Below are 10,895 nucleotides of genomic sequence, written 5' to 3'. Positions count from 1 at the left end.
ATCTCCCAGCCCCATCCTCACCCCCATCCCCACCCCCTACCCACTTGGAGGTGGAGGGGTAAGCTCAGCTGGGCCCCTTAGCCAATTAACACTCTTTGCATCTGAAAAGCTCAAATCAGCTCCTCAGAGGTGTTAGAGATCAGAGTAATTAAGGTCTCTTTCTCATGCAAATCTAAACCAGAAATTGAATGTTTGTCTCCTTGGAAAATTAGGGCCCTAAGTTGTATAAGGTGGTCGCAAAATTCAGCACGGGGAGGTGATGGTTCCAAGAACTAGAAGCCAATTTGTTGGGACGCTCTCCAGAAATATTTGATTCAATTAAATAAAAATGTACTCCACATGGCAGCAGAAGTGATATTCTTTAAACACAAATCAGATGTCGTCTCTCCTCTGGTTTCTGATGCACCCACAATAAAATCCAACGCCCTTACCAGTCTCAAGGCCCCTGCCTTCCTCCCAACTTCATCTCAGGTCCCTTCATAAAGGGCTTGTCACACTTTGTAATTATTTATTTACTGGTTGGCCTCCCCCACATCATTAATTAAATACATTTCTGTTACCACTCACCCTGGAGCGCAATATATAAAGTTGTCCAACCTTTGAAAAACAGCTCGATTGCAAATCAGCACTTGCAACTTGCAATGTGCCTTAGAGCCAGTGGGAATAGGGCTCATATTCCAAACTTCCCTGCCCACCCACAGTGTACCCCAGCTAATGTCAGGTGTAGCACCGACCTCTAGTTGTATCTCTGGGTTCACTCTTCTGGAGAACAGCTATTCTCTCTTTGAGATGCCTCAGCTTCCTGAGCACTATTGACAAATGGTTAATTTTTAAGTTGGACACCCACAAACATAACATCTAAATGCAAAGTGAATTCCTCCGGCCACAGGAACAAGCAGGAACACTTTACTTAACCGAGCTATATTTACTGTCTCTCCTGTCTCCCCAGTTAAAATGCCTGCTCAGGGACCCATGTCTATCTGGTCACCGCCTATCCACAGCACCTAGAACAGTGCCTGGCACTTGATAGATGTTCCAGAAATACAAATATTTTGAAAAAATGGACTTTCTGATACTGCCCATGTACAGACCTGGTGCCAGCACCATGGGTATAGAGGTAAGAAAACCCAGCTTCAGCCATGGAGGGGTTCATAGCCCAGCAGGGGCACCCATAGGACCCAGGATTCATTTGTTCACTCAGTGCTTGAGCACCGGCTACAGCGGAATCAGACCCTAAGTGAAATGATACAACATAAACAAATCCACCATTTGAATTTAGGGGGGAAAAGGAAGAAATGACGTCTTCCCATTGCGGGCAAATCCTCCAGCAAGAAAGGAACCCAACACCTCATTTAGTTATCAAACATTGCTGGAACCAGGCGCTATTCTTGATACTAAGAATACACTGATGGGGCAGCCCCAGTGGCCCAGCGGTTTGGTGCTGCCTTCAGTCCCTGGGCGTGATCCTGGAGATCTGGGATTGAGTCCTGCATTGGGCTCCCTGCATGGAGCCTGCTTCTCTCTCTGCCTGTGTCTCTACCTCTCTCTCTCTTCCTCTCTCTCTCTCTCTAATAAATAAATAAAATCTTTTTAAAAAAATAGAATACATTGATTAATTAAGGCTGTCCTTGTCCTCAAGCAAAGATGGGCAAAAACAAAATAAAAAGAACCCACATCATAATACCATGTCACATGGTAACAGTGGACATATAAATGAGTCCAGACCTTTTACAGACATGAGAATGATTTACCACAGGGGAGAGGAGACCACAGTGAATTTTCTTGGAAAAGATAATGCCTGAGCTGGGTTTTGACAGATGAATAGGAGTTTTCTGGGCAAAGGAGAGGAGAATGTCATTCCAGGCAGAGGGCACATCTGGTGCAGAGGCAGAGAAATGTGAGCCAGCATGATGCATCTGAAGAATTGCGGGTCATTGCTGAAATGTAATGTGAAAAGGGAGAGCTGGAGGCACCAAGATAGAAGGAGTAGCTGGGCCCAGATGCTGGAAGGCTTTCCCCGGACCTTATGCCTGAAGCTATAGGCCAGCAGTGCTGGGATTACACACAAGAATGATGAATCCGGGGATCCCTGGGTGGTGCAGCAGTTTAGCGCCTGCCTTTGGCCCAGGGCGCGATCCTGGAGACCCAGGATCGAATCCCACGTCAGGCTCCCGGTGCATGAAGCCTGCTTCTCCCTCTGCCTATGTCTCTGCCTCTCTCTCTCTCACTGTGTGCCTATCATAAATAAATAAAATAAAAAAAAAGAATGATGAATCCGCTTTTGCTACATAACAAACCACCCCAAATCTCAATAGTTTAAAATCGTGTTTATGACTTACCCATCTGGGGTCAACTGGGTTTGGCTGGTTCTGGCTGGGCTTTGCTGCAGTGGTTTGGCTCTCCACAAATCTCTTTTCCTCCTGAGACCACGGGGCCAACGTGGGTGTGCCTTGATCATGGCAATGGCAGAGGCACAGGGTACAAAGGGAGGCATGCAACATGTCTGGAGGCCAGGCCTCAGAAATGGCGTGTTTCTACCTCATTCTGCTCGCCAAAAGAAGTTACATGGCCTGGTCCACGCTCAAAGGCATGCACCTGCAAAGTCATACAACACAGGACATAAGTAGAAGGAGGACTGGAGAACTGGGCCCATCAATGTACTCTAACATGGGTAATGTGATCAGATCTCTGTGTTAGGTCTCTTGGCCGCAATGTGGAGGCTGGATTAAAGGGGATAGGCAGTTTCAGAGATTCAGGCATGAACTAAACAAATGCCCCAGGACCCCACAATTTGTTCTTTCCTCTATTCCACGTACTGGGATTTAGCCAGATCAGGCAAAGGGGGGCTTATCTCTAGTCTTTTGTTCGATTCTAAGAGCTCAGCCTGAGCACTTTGGTGCTTGCAGCAGTGAATAAGGATCCTTTGAAATAAGCAGATAAAGGCTAATATTCAATAAACTAGTGAACAAGGGTTTTCTTTAACTCTCTTGGAAAAGACATCTCTGAGACAAAAACAGAGCTGAGCTGCAATATTGGATAAGCCCCACTGATCACAAGAAAACCTAACATAGGTAATTGACTATTGGCAAACGCAACAGAACCAAATAAAGCAAGTAATTAACAATTATTGTGGTGGGCGGTAATGGAACTACAAATCTAGGCTGCCTAGGAGTTTGTCCCAGGCATTGATAAGAATAGAGTGTTTGTTAGTGGGTGAGTAACCCAGGTGTGAAATTCATTTTATTAGACTACATCTAAAAATAGGCTTGAATCAGACAGTGGAAAAGAACAGAATTCATCCCCACTTGCTCATTGGGGCACATGGGTAATAAACTCAAGGCTCTGGTTTTTGTTTAAAAAGGTGGAATTATGTTTGCAAGATTGTTTGCAAACATGGCCCCATTATTTCTCTTCTGGTATCTATGCTGTTTTGTGGTTGTTGATTTTGCATCTCTTCCCAAAACATGGGGTCTATTTCCCCACCTCCAGACACTGTGACTAGCTCTGACCAATAGACTGTAGCAGAAGTGACATTATCCTACTTCCAGGTCTAAGCCTCAAGAGGCCTTGTACCATCACTGCTCTCTTGGAAACCTTGGCCCCACCATGTGAACAAGCCCAGGCAAGGCTGTACTGGAGGATGAGGCAGTGAGTCAGTCCAGTTGTCCCAGCAAAGGCCCCAAGCATGTGAGACAGTTCAGCCAAAATCAGCAAAGAATGATTGAGGATACCTAGAATGGCTGGAGTGACCTTCAGTCTCGGCATCTAGAACTATCTGGGCCCTTCAAGATCACCTAGGCCAGGGTTGACTAATATAAAACACATAGGCCCCCACGTCCCGACTGGTGCCCAGGGCAGACATTGCTAACCTATTACCATATACTCTTTGAGCCCAGAAACAACTTCTGAATCCTTCTGGACGCAACACTGTAGGCAATCTCTACCCATCAGCTGCTCATTCCTGATGATTTCTATTACTCTCATTTCACAAAGGAGAAAATGGAGGCACAGGGTGAATCAGGGACTTATCCACGGAGAGCCTTTCCCTATGCTGCATGGCCTCCACATGGTTGTAAAAAACAAACACTTGTAAGTCTCAACTATAATTCAGGGAATCACTCCAATATGTGGGAGGGGCTTCTATAAACAATGTCATTTTTTTCTGCTTCCAGCTCAAGGTGTTATTTGGGCAGGTTTTTTTTTTATTATTATTATTTTTAATGTATGATAGTCACAGAGAGAGAGAGAGAGAGAGAGAGAGGCAGAGACATAGGCAGAGGGAGAAGCAGGCTCCATGCCCCGGGAGCCCGCCTTGGGACTCTATCCCGGGTCTCCAGGATAGCGCCCTGGGCCAAAGGCAGGCACTAAACCACTGTGCCACCCAGGGATCCCTTGGGCAGGTTTTAAACAGCAAGTTTTTATTATCATAATAAAAGAACACAAACAGTAGATTGTGCCTACTGCACTTAATAAAACCCTAAGAAATTCATTCATTCACCCATGGGCCAGGCATTATGCTGGGCATTTAGTTTATGAGGACACAATGGACACCCCAGACACCCAGGGAGCTAAAATCCTCAACTCTGACATTCTGCTTAGTTGGGGGAAGGTGCAACTGGTTCACAAGGAGGCTCAGTTCACCTCCTGCATCCCAGGGCTGGGAGGGATCCAGAGATCCCATACATACCACCCCTCACGCCATCTTTCATGCAGTCCTCTCTAGAGCCCTCTGATGGGCTCCCATTCACATACTTCCAGTGATGGAGAGATCATTACCTCTCACGGCTCCATAATTCCATCTTCAGATGGTTCTCCCTGCTACAAATTCCTCCTTTTGCCAAAAGGAAATGAGACTCTCTGAGACTCCCTCCCCTTGGACTGTGGGGAACTAACTTTCTGGGGACCTATGGAAAACACTGAGGAGGAGAGATGTCCCGGAAAAGATAGACAAGGAAAGGGGAGAAGGAAGACACTAAAACTGTCCTTCCCAATTTACAGTGTGGCAAGACCATTTCATATCCTTGCTCATAATTCTTACTCATATTGGTGGAACATTGTCTTACCCATTGTGCCCTGGTATATGCTGAGATCCTTGTAAACCTAACTCCTTCAGAAGACCCCAAATGCATTTTCTATGGTATCCTGTGTAAGAGAGCTGGTTGCTATGGTAACAATTGGATATAAATTTCCCAGAACCCCCAACTAAACTATTAATCAGAAAGATGAGAAAAGGGCCAGGGAAGTAAATAAATCAGTTAAGAAATCGGCTCCTACCAGGAAGCCAGGGCCACCACACCCTGCTGAGGTGATAACTCATCCCTCCCTTTGATCCTTTGATGGGGAAGGAGGGGGTAGCTGGAGCCCAAGCAGGGGGCGGAGGAAGCACTACCTCACTCCTCCTTCCAACTATTTGTCCCTCATCCTTGCAAAGTCAGAGAGGCTTGACAATGGAATCCAGTGCAAGTATCTTGTCCATGGAGAGTGAGGAGAAGGGCCCTGAAACAGAAACATCAAAGGTACAATGTTGGACCCTGAAAACAGTGTTCTGACCGGCTTGAAAGAAGTGTTCTACTGAAGTGTGGTGATAAGATTGGGATTAGAGTGATAAGGGCCACATTTTTTTTTAATTTTTTAATTTATTTATGATAGAGAGAGAGAGAGGCAGAGGCATAGGCAGAGGGAGAAGCAGGCTCCATGCACTGGGGCCCGACGTGGGATTCGATCCCGGGTCTCCAGGATCGCGCCCTGGGCCAAAGGCAGGCGCTAAACCGCTGCGCCACCCAGGGATCCCGAGGGCCACATTTTAATGAGCAGTTTATAGGATTTGGTTCGGTTTTTTTTCAAGGACTTTCTCTTTCTTTAATGTTTATATTTGGCTGTCTTAATAAGGATTGGCATGGGAAGGCTTACTAAGCTTCCTTGAAGTGAAGTAGACCCACCTGTGAACTGGTAGGTCCCACTTCAAAGCCCTGGATGCTGGGGATGGAGGTGGGTGCTTGCTCTGACTATAGGAAACAAGGGAAGAAAGTTAATTTCTGGGAAGGGAAGAAACAGAGAATGCTTTCTTGGTGCACACAGAATCCTGCAAAGGGAATGTCTGTATGACCAAAAAGGTTTCTCAGGCCTCAGACCTGGGATTGATAGACTCCACTTCGGACTGCACTGTGTCCCCTGCTGACCAGGCCCAGTGGTGGTCCCAGCTTTGGCTGAGGCTGGCAGGGCTAAGGCACGTTAGCAAGGGAGAGCGACTAAGGAAGACCAGCCTTGGCTTTGCTGCAAACTCACCCTGAGATCTTGAGCAAAGCTCTTCGTGTGTCTGGACTTCAGTTCTCCAAACTCTATAAGGAAAAGTTTGGGCCAGCTAAGGTCAAAGTCACCATGTAACTAGCAGTAACAGGACTCTTTCTCCCCTACTGCTTGCTTCTCCTTAAGGGGAAAAGTGGACTTCATCAAGGATGTCATTCTTGGGAAAGAGAATCAGAGGCAAGGAAGAGGACTCCCACCTCAAAAGCCACCCTGGAAGAGATCTCACCAGAGAAAACAGAGGGATGTCTCCAAGACTCCAACAGCGGGGCCTCTGGTGCCTCTTTGGTGCTCTCTCACTTTACAATTAAGACTCTCAAGCAAGAAAAGAGGAAGGGAAAGGGATGAGAGGATGGAAGGGGGTTTTCCACCCCTAAGGCAGAGATTGAATTAAAACCTCAAAGAGAAAATTTTTTTAATTTTTATTTATTTATGATAGTCACAGAGAGAGAGAGAGAGAGAGAGGCAGAGACACAGGTAGAGGGAGAAGCAGGCTCCATGCACTGGGAGCCCGATGTGGGACTCGATCCCAGGTCTCCAGGATTGCACCCTGGGCCAAAGGCAGGCGCTAAACCACTGCACCACCCAGGGATCCCTCAACGAGAAAATTGAACAACACCCCATCTCTCTCCGCCATGTAGCAAGTCTTTACCCCAGAAAAGCATTGGCTACGCAAAGCCATTTTGCCCACTGCCTCCTGTAAGCATCCTCAAAACACTGTTTTGGGCTTGTCATAGTGGGGAGACCTTGAAGGGATCACTAAGACCCAGAGAGGGGAATGACAAAGCCAAGACCTCCCAGCAGGAGGCTGGAGAAGCAGGACTTACAGACAGGTCGACTTACAGACAGGTCTCCTGTGCTCAGACCATGCAGTTTCTGCTGCCCTTTCCCAGTATCCTTACATTGTCTTCCTTGGGCTCTTGCTGTAATGAATGCACGTTCTGTAGTGAAAGTGGCAGAGAGAGATCCTGCAGGGATTGGTAATTTTTCACGATGGGTGGCATTGAGGCTTCCCTGTTCCCTGGAGGAGGGAAATGAAGGGTTGATTAAGTGCTCGAAACATCCCTGCCTGTGGACCATTTAATAAGTGCCTCGTCCATCTCTCAGGCATTAAAACCGACATTTGGTTTGCTAATCCAATTTGGCAAGCCTCTCCAAGGCTGTGATAGCTGGCTGCTGGGCGCCATTTTGTTTGATGTGCTAGGAATCAATGCAAGCTCCCCACACTCGCTCTCGCTACCGCTTGATTAATTACAAATGAGACCTTTCTCTTTACATTAATGTTCCAGTACGGACAGAGCAACCCTCAGTGGCTCCAGCAGCTCTGAGAATCTGGTGATGACCCAGCCAGTCACCTGATTCTCTCAGCCTAATTCCCAGATCTAAATAAATGAGGAGAAAGGAGTGGGGTCTGCAAAATCTCCCTGAACTCCGATCTATGCTATGCTGTCCACTTAGCAAGAGGAAATCTATAAGTAGGAGCCACTGAAGAACATTCAGCAGCTCACATAAAAATTAACATGAGGGGGATCCCTGGGTGGTGCAGCGGTTTAGCGCCTGCCTTTGGCCCAGGGCCCGATCCTGGAGACCCGGGATCGAATCCCACGTCGGGCTCCTGGTGCATGGAGCCTGCTTCTCCCTCTGCCTGTGTCTCTGCCTCTCACTTTCTCTCTGTGTCTCTCATGAATAAATAAATAAAATTTAAAAAAAAAATTAACAATGAGGTATGTTGTCATTTTGTTATGCAACATCCGTTATTTGAGTGCAGAATGAGGGTTCAGTGCATCTATTTCTCTCAGCAGACAAGAGTTCTGTAAGTTAGCAGGGTTTCCTTTGCCTTGCCACCAAGAAGCTCAAAGCTAAATACAGTTCCATGGTTCTAGATGCAGGCATTTTCCTGCACGCTCAGAGTGGTTTCTTACTTCATTTTTAACTATTATATCATGTGTGTTCCTTTTCTTAAAAAATAACTATGAATTACTCATTTTACCCTGCAAACTTGCTTACATTGTTGGAAATTTTCCTTCTTTCTTTCTTATCGGAGAATGCTCTTGGGAAAGGAAGATGTAGTAGATATTTATTTTTGCCTCCACAGTATTCATTCTTCAACAGGCACAACCCATGGGCCTCCGCTCTCAGTCTAGATTGTCTGGATAGACTTTTACTACCTGGCCCGGAGATGTGCGTTGCACTCCTTGGGCCACAGTGATTGGGTTGGAGTGCCCTGCAGAGTGAATATCAGACCTTCTGTTGGGAATGCTGAACAAAGATTCTTTTCCCTTTCTGCTGAATTTGAATGTGTAAGGATGTAGGCCCAAGTACTGCAAAAAATCATCTTGTGAACCTCTGTAGGGGGAAAGCTGGTCTGAAAATGAGTCAACCTTGAGGAGGAAGAAATGAGAGGCAAAGAAAGAAAGACATGCGGGCAGCCCTGGTGGCTCAGTGGTTTAGGGTCGCCTTCAGCCCAGAGCGTGACCCTGGAGACCCGGAATCGAGTCCCACATCAGGCTCCGTGCATGGAGCCTGCTTCTCCCTCTTCCTGTGTCTCTGCCTCTCTCTCTTTTCTGTGTTTCTCATGAATAAATAAATAAAATCTTTAAAAAAGAAAGAAAGAAAGAAAGAAAGAAAGAAAGAAAGAAAGAAAGAAAGAAAGAGAGAGAGAAAGAAAGAAGAAAGAAAGAAAGAAAGAAAGAAAGAAAGAAAGAAAGAAAGAAAAAAAGAAAGAAAGAAAGACAGACAGACATGCATCCTGACAACATTATTTGAGCCCTATATCCAGCTACAGGAGCCAATGCATTCACTTTGGGTGGGTTTCCAGTGGCTTGTAGCCAAAAGAATCCTGACAGTTTCTGGGACGGTTTCTGTTCATCGCACCTATGCCTCCAAGTCACCCTCCCTCCAGCCCCCCTCTTGAGAGACCACAGATGCTTCCTCTGACCAGTCTGGTATCCTCCCCAGGGGTTGTCATAGTGGCACTAGAGACCTCTTTAGTACCCTAATACATGAGAAATCAGGTTTTGTTGACGACCTCCCAAGCTCTCATTTCTAAGCACCTGTCAGTACAGACCGAAGGACAGTCCTGTTCTCTGCACTCTTAGGGTTTCCCTTATCCCCTCTCTTCTCATATTATCATCCCTCCTTTGGCCATCTGTCTGGTGATGGCTTCCAAGTCTATTTCCAGCCAGGCTGCTCTGGAGCTCCCCAGCTGGGTGCCTCCAAGCCCCTGCACCAGGCACCTTAGCCTCCACATTTCCTACCTCTGTGAGGGAGGGCACCTCCCTGAGTCCTTGTAGCTTAAAGATTTAGAGTATCTCTTGCTCACTTACCCTGTGCCTCCATTCAATTGGTCACCAAGTCCAGACAGACATTTGCCTGATGTCCAGGGTATCCACTTCTACCTCCAGTTCCTACTGTTTCTTCTTCAATTCAGGTCAAACACAGGTCTTCACACTACTAATCTCCCCTCCTCCAACTTACTCCCCATACTTCCATCTGAAACTCCTTCTAAGATACTGCCCTCATTTGCAGCTTCCTTTCTCAAAATTCAAGGACTCTCCATCACCAAATCCTCATCTGCACAATCTGGCCCCACACTGAAGATACTCCAGCAAAGAGTACATCTTTCTGCACAAATGCCTCACACTTCTCTTCCACCACATCTTTGCTCACATGTTCTATCCCCCTCAGTCTCTACCAATTGAACTCCTAACTCATCTGTCAAAGCCCAGATCCCATTCTCCCTTCCGCTAAGAAAACTTATACCTACTGCCACCTTAAGAGTGAAATCAATGATACTGTACATAGAAAACCCAAAAGACTCCACCCCAAGATTGCTAGAACTCATACAGCAATTTGGCAGTGTGGCAGGATACAAAATCAATGCCCAGAAGTCAGTGGCATTTCTATACACTAACAATGAGACTGAAGAAAGAGAAATTAAGGAGTCAATCCATTTACAATTGCACCCAAAAGCATAAGATACCTAGGAATAAACTTAACCAAAGAGGTAAAGGATCTATACCCTAAAAACTACAGAACACTTCTGAAAGAAATTGAGGAAGACACAAAGAGATGGGAAAATATTCCATGCTATGGATTGGAAGAATTAACACTGTGAAAATGTCAATGCTACCCAGGGCAATTTACACATTCAATGCAATCCCTATCAAAATACCATGGACTTTCTTCAGCGAGTTGGAACAAATCATCTTAAGATTTGTGTGGAATCAGAAAAGACCCTGAATAGCCAGGGGAATATTAAAAAAGAAAACCAGAGCCGGGGGCATCACAATGCCAGATTTCAGGTTTTCCTACTACAAAGCTGTGATCATCAAGACAGTGTGGTACTGGCACAAAAACAGACACATAGATCAATGGAACAGAAGGGTCCAGAAATGGGCCCTCAACTCTATGGTCAACTAATATTTGACAAAGCAGGAAAGACTATCCACTGGAAAAAGGACAGTCTCTTCAATGAATGATGCTGGGAAAATTGGACAGCCATGTGCAGAAGAATGAAACTAGACCATTCTCTTACACCATACACAAAGATACACTCAAAATGGATGAAAGATCTAAATGTGAGACAAGAT

General features: G+C 46.0%; 1 long non-coding RNA gene across 1 annotated transcript; it reads right to left on the bottom strand.

Annotated features, from left to right (window-relative positions):
* Positions 1-2,215: 2,215 nt before the first annotated feature.
* On the bottom strand, positions 2,216-6,078 carry LOC144321755 (uncharacterized). Its single transcript, XR_013387282.1, has 4 exons — positions 5,940-6,078; positions 5,390-5,496; positions 2,340-2,595; positions 2,216-2,235 (listed from the first exon to the last, which is right to left on the bottom strand). It is a non-coding gene; the product is annotated as an uncharacterized LOC144321755 (long non-coding RNA).
* Between the last annotated feature and the right edge of the window lie 4,817 nt (positions 6,079-10,895).

The sequence above is a fragment of the Canis aureus genome, chromosome 10 (genome assembly GCF_053574225.1).
Source record: "Canis aureus isolate CA01 chromosome 10, VMU_Caureus_v.1.0, whole genome shotgun sequence".
NCBI lineage: Eukaryota > Metazoa > Chordata > Mammalia > Carnivora > Canidae > Canis > Canis aureus.
The sequence above is the reverse complement of the archived record's forward strand: the minus strand, read 5'-3'. Positions and strand labels throughout refer to the sequence as shown.